Raw genomic sequence first — 12,505 nt, 5'->3', positions numbered from 1 at the left:
AGTAGAGTAAAAAGCATACGAGTTAAAGGTTTTAGCTAAGTTTTCATTCTGCTGCACAAGCAGTCTAGATAGCTTGACTTAGATCCTGTAGCATTAATGCCAACATTATGGTTTGCAATACCTTTTGCAAGAGCCCAATCCCAGCATTATTCCAGGCTTACTGGTCCTTGGATGCCCACTTGCTATAGTTAGAACATCAAGTTATACAGATACACAAGTATGTGCACTTTCAGGAAATGTCACTGAACATAAATTACAGTGTGTTAATTCATATAGTTCACAAAATGAAGCATGGAGAAAAGTCTGTTGGAGGCTGTTGAATCAATAAGAACAGGGTTATTCAATAGAAATTTGCAGTTAAGCCCCTTTCGTTTTCAATTTAAACCAATTTTTACCAAAAAAATCCTGGGTTTACAAAAAGTATTTGTTTTCCCCCCCCAATTCTCATCCTACTTTTGTATCATTCAAATATATTCAAAATAACTCAGAGGTGGCATTTATTTTGAGTTCTGTTTTAGTTCTGCAGCAAACCACACTGAATTCCATTAATCAATGCATTCATCTATTGAACACTTTTTTCCCATCCTTCTGCCCACCAAAATAAACCGCTATAATTACCAGAAAAAAGGTTTTTTCCATCGATTTTCACCTATTTGTTGTTTCCTAGGAAAAATTAAATTAAATAAAAACCAAAAACAAAGGGCCCTACCTACAGTATATTCTTCAATTACCTGGCCAGGCTATTTGTAAATGGACTCCGACCATTTCACTTACAGATATCACTTATGAAATGTTTCCTGATATCCTAGCCAAGTTTTCCTTTATTCAATTGTATCCTATTACTTTTTTATTCCTCCCTGATGCCACCTTTAACGCCAACTCTTCTTACTTGGTATATACAACCTTTAAATACTTCTAGAACATTATTGCACTCCCCTCTGGTCATCATTTGGGCAAGTTAAAACTATTTACTCCTTTTAATTTTTCCTCAAAAGTAAATTCTTCCAAACCGCATATCAATTATGTAATATATATAGGAAGAGCAACTTTGTGTTTCCACACTAGAGCTTGTGAACTGCTTTCCTTTTACTTACTGTGCTGCTTGTTACTGTTATTCAATTTAATGTATTACAGCTGAGGGCCATTTCACAGGATTGCTGAATGCATTTATCCACTAGTGATTAACAGTGCTAAGAATGATACAGAAAAAGACGTATCTGAAGCAAAGAACATTAAAATATAAGAGCAATAAAAAAAGTAAAAGTACATGTTACAGTTGGCAGTGCACTGGTATTAGATCACTGTAAATCCTAGACCAGGGTAGGCAACCTAGGGCACATGTGCCAAAGGTGGCATGCCTGCTGATTTTCAGTGGCACTCACACTGCCTGGGTCCTGGCCACTGGTCCGGGGGGCTCTGCATTTTAATTTAATTTTAAATGAAGCTTCTTAAACATTTTTAAAACCTTTTATTTTACATACAACAATAGTTTAGTATTTTATTAAAGACTTATAGAAAGAGACCTTCTAAAAATGTTAAAATTTATTACTGGCACAGGAAACCTTAAATTAGAGTGAATAAATGAAGATTCAGCACACCACTTCTGAAAGGTTGCCGACCCCATCCTAGACTGATCCCCTATATAAAATTCAAATGCACATTTTCTGATTAAGTTAAAAAGTCTGGCTAAAATTTACAAACTGCTGGCAAGTTTACATCTATGCTAGGGGCCTCCGAATAGCAGGACCATTCTGACCTACAAATGTGGAGTGCAGTTAAACAGAAATACGCTTTTCACTGAGAGGAAAACTGCAGCAGCATCACAGACATAGCACCAATCTGAACAATGGATATATTACATTTCAACAACAGCAAATAAAATACTGTTGCCAAAAAAATGACACTTGGTAGATGTATGACTATCCAAAAGGATAGTGTAACAACACTTCCGTTCTATAGTATCGGTATAATGTTTGCCAATACTAATACTAAAAGGGACCCACTCTCTCACATTCATTCTGCAGGAACACAGTTGTGCTCAAACATTTGTAGCATACTTAACTTTATTCTCAGTTTTAACATTTCAAACTAATCTACACACGATTTATAATTAATTTCCTTGCGTGACCCATTATTGCTCGGAGTATGTGGGCGTAGGATACATTTTCAATTTACATAAAATCTAATTTTAAATTAAAAATGAACGGTTACACCAAAACTGGTACAGGAGACCCCTTATTAGACCACGTCCTATTTTAAGAAGTTAACTAAAAGGATCTCCAAATGCACAGAGTACAATCTTGTTCCATCTTGATAAGGCAACTATCTCCATTAAGCAAATACTTTATGTCAGTCTTTGGTGCAGTGGATTAAAACAGGTTTCATTGTGTAGGAGTTATGAATATAAAAACTCCCTTTACAGCTCTACCTCTTCTCTATAGTGCAGAGAGCTTCTACATCAAACTTTTGAGTATTCTGCACCAGCAATAATGGACATATATAGTGTCTTTAGATTTGTGCACCCTGTACAATAAACGCCATCTATCCTGGTAATCCTTGCTGAAATGGCGTTTATTATCTCTCTCGCTCTCTCAAGTACTTCTATGCGCCTCACCCCCCATTACAATACTAATGGGCATCCCACAATATGCTATGTATTTATCCTCACACCACACTAGGATGCAAGGAAGTGCTATAATCCCCATTTTACAGATGGGGAGCCAAAGCACAGAGAGACTAACAGCTAGTCTGCACTATCGCACTACAATGGCACTGTAGACCACTGTAGTGTGTGTGGTGACGATGCACTATGCCGACAGAAAAGCACTCTCCTGTCTACATAATTACTCCACCTCACCAAAAGGCTTATGCTATGTCAGCGGGAGAGCATTTCTCACTGACATAAAGCAGTGTCCACACCACGTGCTAAATCTATGTAAATTTAAGTCACCCAGGGGGGTGGCTTTTTCACACCCCTGAGTAACGTAACTTACATTGACTTAAGCAATAGTGTAGACAAGCCCTTAGTGACTTGTTCATGGACACAGGAAAGAGTGGCAGAAAGTGAACTGAACTCAGGTTTCCCAAGTGCCAGCCTCTCTGACTTTAAAATGCTTATAAATGTCACCATAATCTTAGAATAATTTTAAAAGACTATCTTACTGCTTTCAATATCTCCATTCTATAAAGTGGTAGCAGCACCTAAATAGAATAGCAGAAACTTTATATAACAGATATCAATAGGGAACGCTACCCACATTTAAAGAAAGTTATTTAAAGGAAGTCAGATATTCAAAAACTAGATTTGCTGTCTCAGAGGGCAATTTGTTCCAGTTCTCACAGTTCACCAAGATAGAAACTCCAAATAATTATGTGGACAAGAAAGAATACTAGTTCTTAAGTTACCAGAATTAAATGCAGAATTTTAGGATTTTGTAGCTTAAGTCCTTGAAAAAACTGACTGAATGAACTGTAAGCAGTTTCAAATTCTACATTATCTTTCTGAGAAGATTAATATCTAGCATACAAAAAACAATTCATTCTAAAACATCCCTGGGCAGCACTCTTGCAGTGCTGTCTAACATGACAGATTTATACAGCAGAAGCCATTAAAAAGTAAAAATTGTCAATTGTTGCCACAATTACTACAGATACATCTTATTCCAGTGGTTCTCAATCAGGAGTACACGTACCCCTGAGGGTACACAGAGGTCTTTGAGAATGTACATCAGCTCATCTAGATATTTGCCTAGTTTTACAACAGGCTGCATAAAAAGCACTAGCTCAGTGCAAACTAAAATTTCATACAACTTGTTTCTGCTGCTCTATATACAATACACTGAAATGTAACTACAATATTTATATTCCAATTGATTTATATTATAATTTTATTGTAAAAATGAGAAAGCAAGCAATTTTTCAGCAATAGTGTGCTGCTATACTTTTGGATATTTTATGTCTGATTTTGAAAGCAAGTAGTTTTTAAGTGAGATGAAACTTGGGGTGCACAAGACAAATCAAACTCCTGAAAGGGGTACAGTATTCTGGAAAAGTTGAGAACCACTGTCCTATTGTACATACAGAGAAAAACTCAGCTAACCTGAGATACTACTATTTCATAATTGATGACAACTCCTGAGTTTTTAATGTAAAGAACAGTATCTTGTTAGGATTTGGATTTAGGTTTCAAAACTATAATTTTGATACAGTATGTTAAAATTATGAAAATGTGATATTTAATAGATGCAACACTTCCTAAAGGTATTCTAAAGTCTCACTAAAATGATTTATAAAGCACAATTCCACACTGACCTTACTATACGTTGTTTATTTTCTTTTCAGGAGGTATTTTGCAAGAGTAATTGCCAAAAAAGCACCAATTTCTCATTCTGTACAGCCACAAAATACTATTCTTTCAAAATCCACATTGTCACTGCACAAATCATCACGGCAGGATGAAGGGTTATTGCCCTTCAGCTATCAACATCAACTCTCTATAGAAGCCCCCTGGTAGAGCAGTGGCTAACCCCATCAAGCCCTGGAACTAAAATGTTGATTATAATAATCAGATTCATGCACTGTCATTAGGCCTGGCAATTAATCGCAGTTAACTCCCACGATTAACTCAAAACAATTGAATCGCGATTAATCGCAGTTTTAATTACACGGTTAAACAATAGAATCCCAATTGAAATTTAATATTTTCTACATTTTCAAATATATTGACTTCAATTACAGCACATATACAAAGTGTACAGTGCTCACTATTATTTTTGATTAATTTTTATTACAAACACTTGCACTGTAAAAATGATTAACAAAAGAAATAGTATTTTTCAATTCACCTCATACAAATACGGTAGTGCAATCTCTTTATTGTTAAAGTGCAATTTACAAATCTAGATTTTTTTGGGGTTACATAACTGTACTCAAAAACAAAACAGTGTAAAACTTTAGCACCTACAAATCCACTTAGTCCTACTTCTTGTTCAGCCAACCGCTAAGACAAACAAGTTTGTTTATATTTGCAGGAAATAATGCTGCCCACTTCTTATTTACAGTGTCACCTGGAAGTGAGAACAGGTGGTTGCATGGCACTTTTGTAGCCATTGCAAGATATTTACATGCCAGATACGATAAATATCCATATGCCCCTTCATGCTTCGGCCACATTCCAGAGGACATGCTTCCATGCTGATGATGCTCATTAAAAAATAAATGTCAATTAAATTTGTGACTGAACATGTAGGAGAATTGCATGCCTCCTGCTCTGTTTTACCCGCATTTTGCCATGTATTTCATGTTATAGCAGTCTCGGATGATGACCCAGCACATGTTGTTCATTTTAAGAATGCTTTCACTGCAGATTTGACAAAACACAAAGAAGGTACCAATGTGAGATTTCTAAGGATAGATATAGCTTGGGTCGAGTGCTGTAAAAATCTGAACTGGCTTCCAAACTCTGAGAGGGACGAGGTGTGGCGCATGCTTTCAGAAGTCTTAAAAGAGCAACACTCCGATGTGGAAACTACAGAATTCGAACCACCAAAAAAGAAAAATCAGTTTTCTGCTGGTGGCATCTGACTCAGATGATGAAAATGAACATACACTGGACCACACTGTTTTGAATCGTTATTGAGCAGAACCAGTCATCAGCATGGACACATCCTCTGAAATGGTGGCTGAAGCATGATGGGACATATGAATATTTAGTGCATCTGGCACATAAATAATTTGCAACGCCAGCTATGACAGCGCAATGCGAACGCCTGTTCTCACTTTCAGGTGACAACAAACAAGAAGCGGAAATTATTATCTCCTGCAAATGTAAACAAACTTGTTTGTCTGAGTGATTGGCTGAACAAGAAGTAGAACCGAGGGGACTTGAAGGCTCTAAAGTTTTACATTGTTTTGGTTTTTAATGCAGGGTTTTTGGTACACAATTCTACATTTGCAAGTTCAACTTTCATGATAAAGAGATTGCACTACAATACTTGTAATGGGGGAATTGAAAAATACTTTGTTTTTTACAGTGCAAATATTTGTAATCAAAAATATAAAGTGAGCACTGTACATTTTGTATTCTGTTTTGTAATTGACATCAATATATTTGAAAATGTAGAAAACATCCAAAAACATTTAAATAAATGGCATTCTATTATTGTTTAACAGCATGATTAATTGCACAATTAATCGTGGTTAATTTTTTTAATCGTGTGATTAATCACGATTAATTTTTTTAATCGCTTGACAACCCTAATTGTCATTCTGTTTGATACCTGTGTAACTGGTGTGGATAAAAATAAATAAAAGCATAGCTCCTTTTTTCTGACAAGGTGTCATCTTTGGCTTCAGACAATATATATATATATCAATGCAAGAAGCTTAAAGGCAAAAACAGGGGAACTAAAATGCTTAGCAAGGGAAGAGTACCTTGATATAATAGATATAAAAATGGAAGAATGAATGACAAAAATCAACAGGATGCTCCAATACCGGCTATAAACTATACAAGAACGTCAGTTTATGCTGCAAAGGTAGGGAAGTAGCACTATACCTAAACAATTCTAAAGTAGCTTGTGAGATTAAAATTCTGATGGAGAGATCTATACACTATAATCTGTATGGACAGACTATGAGTGTGGTTGCATGTGGATTTATAGCTGGAGTTAGTGACAGCTGTGCAGACACGTATGTCAATGGAGAAAGTGGAGCAAGATATTGAGAGAAGAAAAGTTACAAAAAGAATGAGAAAAACCAAATGAGGTTAAAATTGGAAGGAACAGAATATAGAAAAATTTATGAAGGTGAGGAGGATGTGACTGAAAATATGAAAGAATCATCATGAAAGAACATGGAGAAAAAGAACAAACCAAAAGGAAAAAAGTGGGAGGGAGAGAAGAGATATTAAATAGAAAATAAAGACAAGATCATGATATAGTAGGAGGCAGCAAAATACACCCAAATAAATGTAAAAAAGGACACCGTTTGCACCTATCACTCCTGTTGCATTGGCAAGCTACACCGCTGTGTGGGGTGCAAATCCTCCCTTGCATCACCCTCATAAGAAGGGTTTTGACACAGACTTGACTATCAACGAAACATGTATGTTTATAGAGTTTGATGAGTCCGGGGGGGGGGGGGGGGGGTGGAGAGAGAGAGAGAAGGTACATCTCTTGCTTCTGTAACCATTTAGCATTTCCAAGCTGCAGAAAGCATTATGAACATTTCAGTATAGGACTTTAGCTTTATATTATGAACCACTTAAGAGTCAACTTTTACTTCATAGAGCACTGGAAAAACCCTGAGGGTGTAGACACATTTAAAGTGAACTGAGAGCTGCTATACTTGCACAATAATTTCAATAGAATTTCTTGTCAACCTAGATGTTCATTCTCACCAAAGTAGACAAATTTTTTTTTAAAAAAAATGATACAGCAATGTTGACTTCAACGGTCCAGGAAACTCAAAATCTCCAAAATAATTCTCTACATAAATAGTGGGACCACATGTTGACTTACTAGTATATACAACGATATTCCAGCAATGTTAAAAGTATCTTTGAGTGAAGTTGCAGACATGAGGCAACTGATACATATATCCAAAACACTGGGGGATATGGGGCATGGAAAGAAAAGAAATGGTCAGAGATCTGGTGATGGATAACAACAACAACTGAGATACAGGCGGGGTGAACAAGAGAAGTCTAAGATTTAGGAGTGTGGGGACGGAGGGGGAGAATGAGAAAAAAAGCTCAGACAAGAGGCCAGGTATTCAACTATGGAGAACCCAAATACTAAGTTAAAAGCGAAAGTTCTTCATTTTACTTCGTTAGCCCTGTATCCTTTCTTACTGGGAGTAGCACTGTCGAAGAAATAAGGGTGTCAGCCTTTCCACAATGGAAATATGATGGTTGCTTATGTTTTACAGTGGAAAAAAGTATCAGCTACTGGTAAATCTATTTTTAAAACTTTTTGTATTTTTTTTTCCACAGAAAATAGTCTTGGGTCAGAAGCATAGACAATTTCTCACATTCAGATGTTATAAGGAAACTGAAATTTAAAAGCAGTGTAATGGAATGTTTATTAGAGCTGCCAAAAATTTAATAGTCTTATTCGTGTTTATTACAATGCAAAAAAATGTCTCAGACTCCAGATTGATTTTATCATTTGCTAATATTCTGGGGAGATACCAAATACACTTATGAACTTGCAAAGGAAACAGACTGAATATTTTAAAGCTAGGAGTAACAAACATTTCTTAATATTTTGGCATGTAGTCTGATACTGATTTGAAATAAATTAATATAAACAAGCTACAGAATCACAGCATTCTGAGAACTTTGAGCGAATGAATGCAACACAGAATAATGCAGCGAACCCCCTACTTAATTGCATTATAGTAGAACCAAAAGACTGCAGCTGAAATCAGGACCCCATTCCACACATAATGGCAGAAACAAACACCCAGTAACAGACAAACCCTGCCCAGAATGTTTACAATCTAATTAGACAATATCGGCAAAGAGATACAACATACAAGCGATTGGGAACACTGGCTTGGGCTACACTACAAACTTATGTCTGTATAATTACATCACTCAGGGGTGTGGAAAATCCCTCCATTTTTCTGTGTAAAGGGACCCAGAGCACTGCACCAATTCGACTGTTAAACGTGCATCATCTTTCCTCAGGTACGGAGAATCCTATTCCCTTATTCTCTTTGAGTGTAACCTGCTTCTTGGAGGATTGGGCCAAAAGAAATCTGATGAGGTTCAATAAGGGTAAGTGCAGGGTCCTGCACTTAGGACGGAAGAACCCAATGCACAACTACAGACTAGGGACCGAATGGCTAGGCAGCAGTTCTGCTTTAAAGGACCTGGGGTGACAGTGGACGAGAAGCTGGATATGAGTCAGCAGTGTGCCCTTCTTGCCAAGAAGGCCAATAGCATTTTGGGATGTATAAGTAGGGGCATAGCGAGCAGATCGAGGGACGTGATCGTCCCCCTCTATTCGACACTGGTGAGGCCTCATCTGGAGTACTGTGTCCAGTTTTGGGCCCCACACTACAAGAAGGATGTGGAGAAATTGGAAAGAGTCCAGCGAAGGGCAACAAAAATGATTAGGGGTCTGGAACACATGACTTATGAGGAGAGGCTGAGGGAACTAGAATTATTTAGTCTGGACAAAAGAAGAATGAGGGGGGATTTGATAGCTGCTTTCAACTACCTGAGAGGTGGTTCCAGAGAGGATGGTTCTAGACTATTCTCAGTGGTAGAAGAGGACAGGACAAGGAGTAATGGTCTCAAGTTGCAGTGGGGGAGGTTTAGGTTGGATATTAGGAAAAACTTTTTCACTAGGAGGGTGGTGAAACACTGAAATGCGTTGCCTAGGGAGGTGGTGGAATCTCCTTCCTTAGAAGTTTTTAAGGTCAGGCTTGACAAAGCCCTGGCTGGGATGATTTAATTGGGGATTGGTCCTGCTTTGAGCAGGGGGTTGGACTAGATGACCTCCTGAGGTCCCTTCCAACCCTGATATTCTATGATTCTATGATTCTTTTTTAAGAAAAAATATATTGATCATTTAATTTACCCAGAATATATTTTACTGAGTTTATAACATGAAACAGCTCCTCTTATTTTGTATAGCTATGTTTATATACATAACAGACTGCCTCAGTTAAAAGCGTAACAGTCCTTAACGAATTTTACTAAGGAAATTTAATTAACTCTTTTCTTTTACAAGCAAATTAGATAAGCACAGTTCTATTGCATTGACTTCTCCTATGTAAAGTATTCCCAGACTTTCAATCAGGTTTTGATCTGCAAACTAAATTACTGGCAATATCACAAATCACAAAGCATTTGAAATCCAACATTTTAAAGTCGATTTAAATTTAAAAATAAGATTTTCAGGGGGGAAATCATTTTAATGTATTTTAAAGTTAATTAAATTTTCATACAGCACTAACATAGGGGACAGAAAGTTTTTGAGGCATCTCTACTCAGATAATTTCTCTGAGCTACATTAGATGAAAAAAAGAAAGACTGATCAAGTTTAAGATATAAATCGATATGCCTCCGGGAATAAGTCAACTGCTAATTGGTAAGGGTTAGGAAGCAAATTTCCCGATGGGCAGATTATTTCACAACTGCCCATCACCTGGATTCTTGCACCTTTCAATAAAGAATCAAGTACTAGACACTGTTGGAGACAAACTTAGACTAAATGGACCACTGGTCTGAGATATTATGGCAATTCCTATGCTCCTATGGCCTGGATCGTGTTCTTTTGCACTCTGGCGGCAAGAACACAATTTGGTGGCTTTTCAAAACAGGGGGAAGTAAGACTCAGCCCATGACCACACCTGATTCTGCGTCCAAAATTAGAAAGAAAATCCATCTTGAAAAATTATATCCCTTCGTGTGATAATGCACTCTTCTGCTCTCCAGTGAGCCTGCTTGAATCATTCAACAACATTAAAATCTAGTCTTTTTAAAATCACCATCACTTCTAGGATGAATAAAAGGCAAAAAGAGCAGGCAAATTACAAAGTTGATGGTTCCTATTTTCACACAAACATGCTGATGAGCAAAGATTGGAAAACATCTAAGACATCTTGGGGTTTAAGTATAAAACACACACACACTTATAATATATCAGCATGGGTGTGTATATTACACACTCAAATTTGTCAGAAGGTAGCAACTGATTTCAAATGCACATGATACCAGCAGCAATGATTTCCTCAATGATAAATTTCCCACTGAGATTTCATATTTAGAAGTCCCAAAATATAGTCTCAAAAGAGCGCAGTAAAAGTTGTTTCAATAATGGGACACTAAAATACCAGAGATGTGCTCAAGATTTGGATCCTGAGCCCAAAAGTTTAGAAGCAGATTAGGTTAGCACCTGAAGGGAAGGTCCAAGTCCATCTATAGTTTAAATGCTCATACAGCATATTTTAAATACTGCTGCCAAGTTAACATGCATAGTTGATGCGTGTATAACAGAACATAGCTCAGCATTCCTTAAGTTTATTGCCAAGTGGTATTGTTCAAACATACATGGAAGTACACAAGTATGTATAAAGAAAAGGAGTACTTGTGGCACCTTAGAGACTAACCAATTTATTTGAGCATAAGCTTTCGTGAGCTATAGCTCACTTCATCGGATACATACTGTGGAAAGTACAGAAGATCTTTTTATATACACAAAGCATGAAAAAATGGGTGTTTACCACTACAAAAGGTTTTCTCTCCCCCCACCCCACTCTCCTGCTGGTAATAGCTTATCTAAAGTGATCACTCTCCTTACAATGTGTATGATAATCAAGGTGGGCCATTTCCAGCACAAATCCAGGGTTTAACAAGAACGTCGGGGGGGGGGGGGGAGCGGTGTAGGAAAAAACAAGGGGAAATAGGTTACCTTGCATAATGACTTAGCCACTCCCAGTCTCTATTCAAGCCTAAGTTAATTGTATCCAATTTGCAAATGAATTCCAATTCAACAGTCTCTCGCTGGAGTCTGGTTTTGAAGTTTTTCTGTTTCAAGTATGTATGTTCTATGAGCACAATTGGCTTTTATTTGAACTTTATATTCCAAAAGGAAAGTTATAACATCATTAATCTGCCAACAGAAAAGGACATTCTGTCAATTGGTCTAAGCATCAAAAGAGTTAACACAACGGAATTTAGCAAGAGAATTACACCCTACCTGGAAATACTTGGATGGGGATGTGGGTGTTCACCATCCCAGACGGCTTCAACAAAGTGCTACAGATGGCTGACTTTTTCTATAAAAAGGTATGCATATTTAGCTTAAAATGAAAACTTCATATTGTTTATGCCACTTACGTATTGAAAGCCCCATACATGTCTAATTATTCCAGTTAATTGACCCCTAGCCCCAGGTCAGCAGCTCGTCATTTAACTTTAAAGCACTGGGCAGCACCTACTATAAAAAATACAAACAGTGAAACTTTTTGTTTCCTCTTATGCATAAGAGCAGTCAGATTCCCTACCTTCTGAAATCTCAAGCAGTCCTTCCAGTTCAACTTACTGTAAAAAGACAGGCAACAGTGCCCTAATTACTATGACAGTTGTCTTGAGCGTTCAAATAAAATCTCTCTTCGGTGTTCCTTTTGCATTTCTTCAAAGGGCATGACAAATCCACTTGCCAGTAATGAGTAGGAAACTTTCTCGGGAAAATTTAACAATTTCTAGTCCTTATGGTTGAAACAATAAGTTCCAAATGTGAACTAAATATACACTGCTGAAGTGATATTCTTTCTGAATCTGCAGACAGATCATTCCAGTACTGTTGTAGCTGGTCGTAAGATTGCCTGAGCCCTGGTCTACACTAGGACTTTAGGTCGAATTTAGCAGCGTTAAATCGATGTAAACCTGCACCCGTCCACACAATGAAGCCCTTTATTTCGACTTAAAGGGCTCTTAAAATCGATTTCCTTACTCCACCCCTGACAAGTGGATTAGCGCTTAAATCGA

The 12,505-nt window shown here is 37.2% G+C and overlaps 1 protein-coding gene across 12 annotated transcripts in view; it reads right to left on the bottom strand.

The window, feature by feature from the left end:
* The window catches only part of MYO9A (myosin IXA), a 469,743-nt gene that overhangs the window by 339,880 nt on the left and 117,358 nt on the right, over positions 1 to 12,505 (bottom strand). The gene's annotated exons all lie outside the window — the stretch shown is intronic.

This window comes from Caretta caretta, chromosome 10 (genome assembly GCF_965140235.1).
Source record: "Caretta caretta isolate rCarCar2 chromosome 10, rCarCar1.hap1, whole genome shotgun sequence".
Classification (NCBI taxonomy): Eukaryota; Metazoa; Chordata; order Testudines; family Cheloniidae; genus Caretta; species Caretta caretta.
Note: the sequence above shows the minus strand (reverse complement) of the source record. Positions and strands in the feature narration are given on the sequence as shown.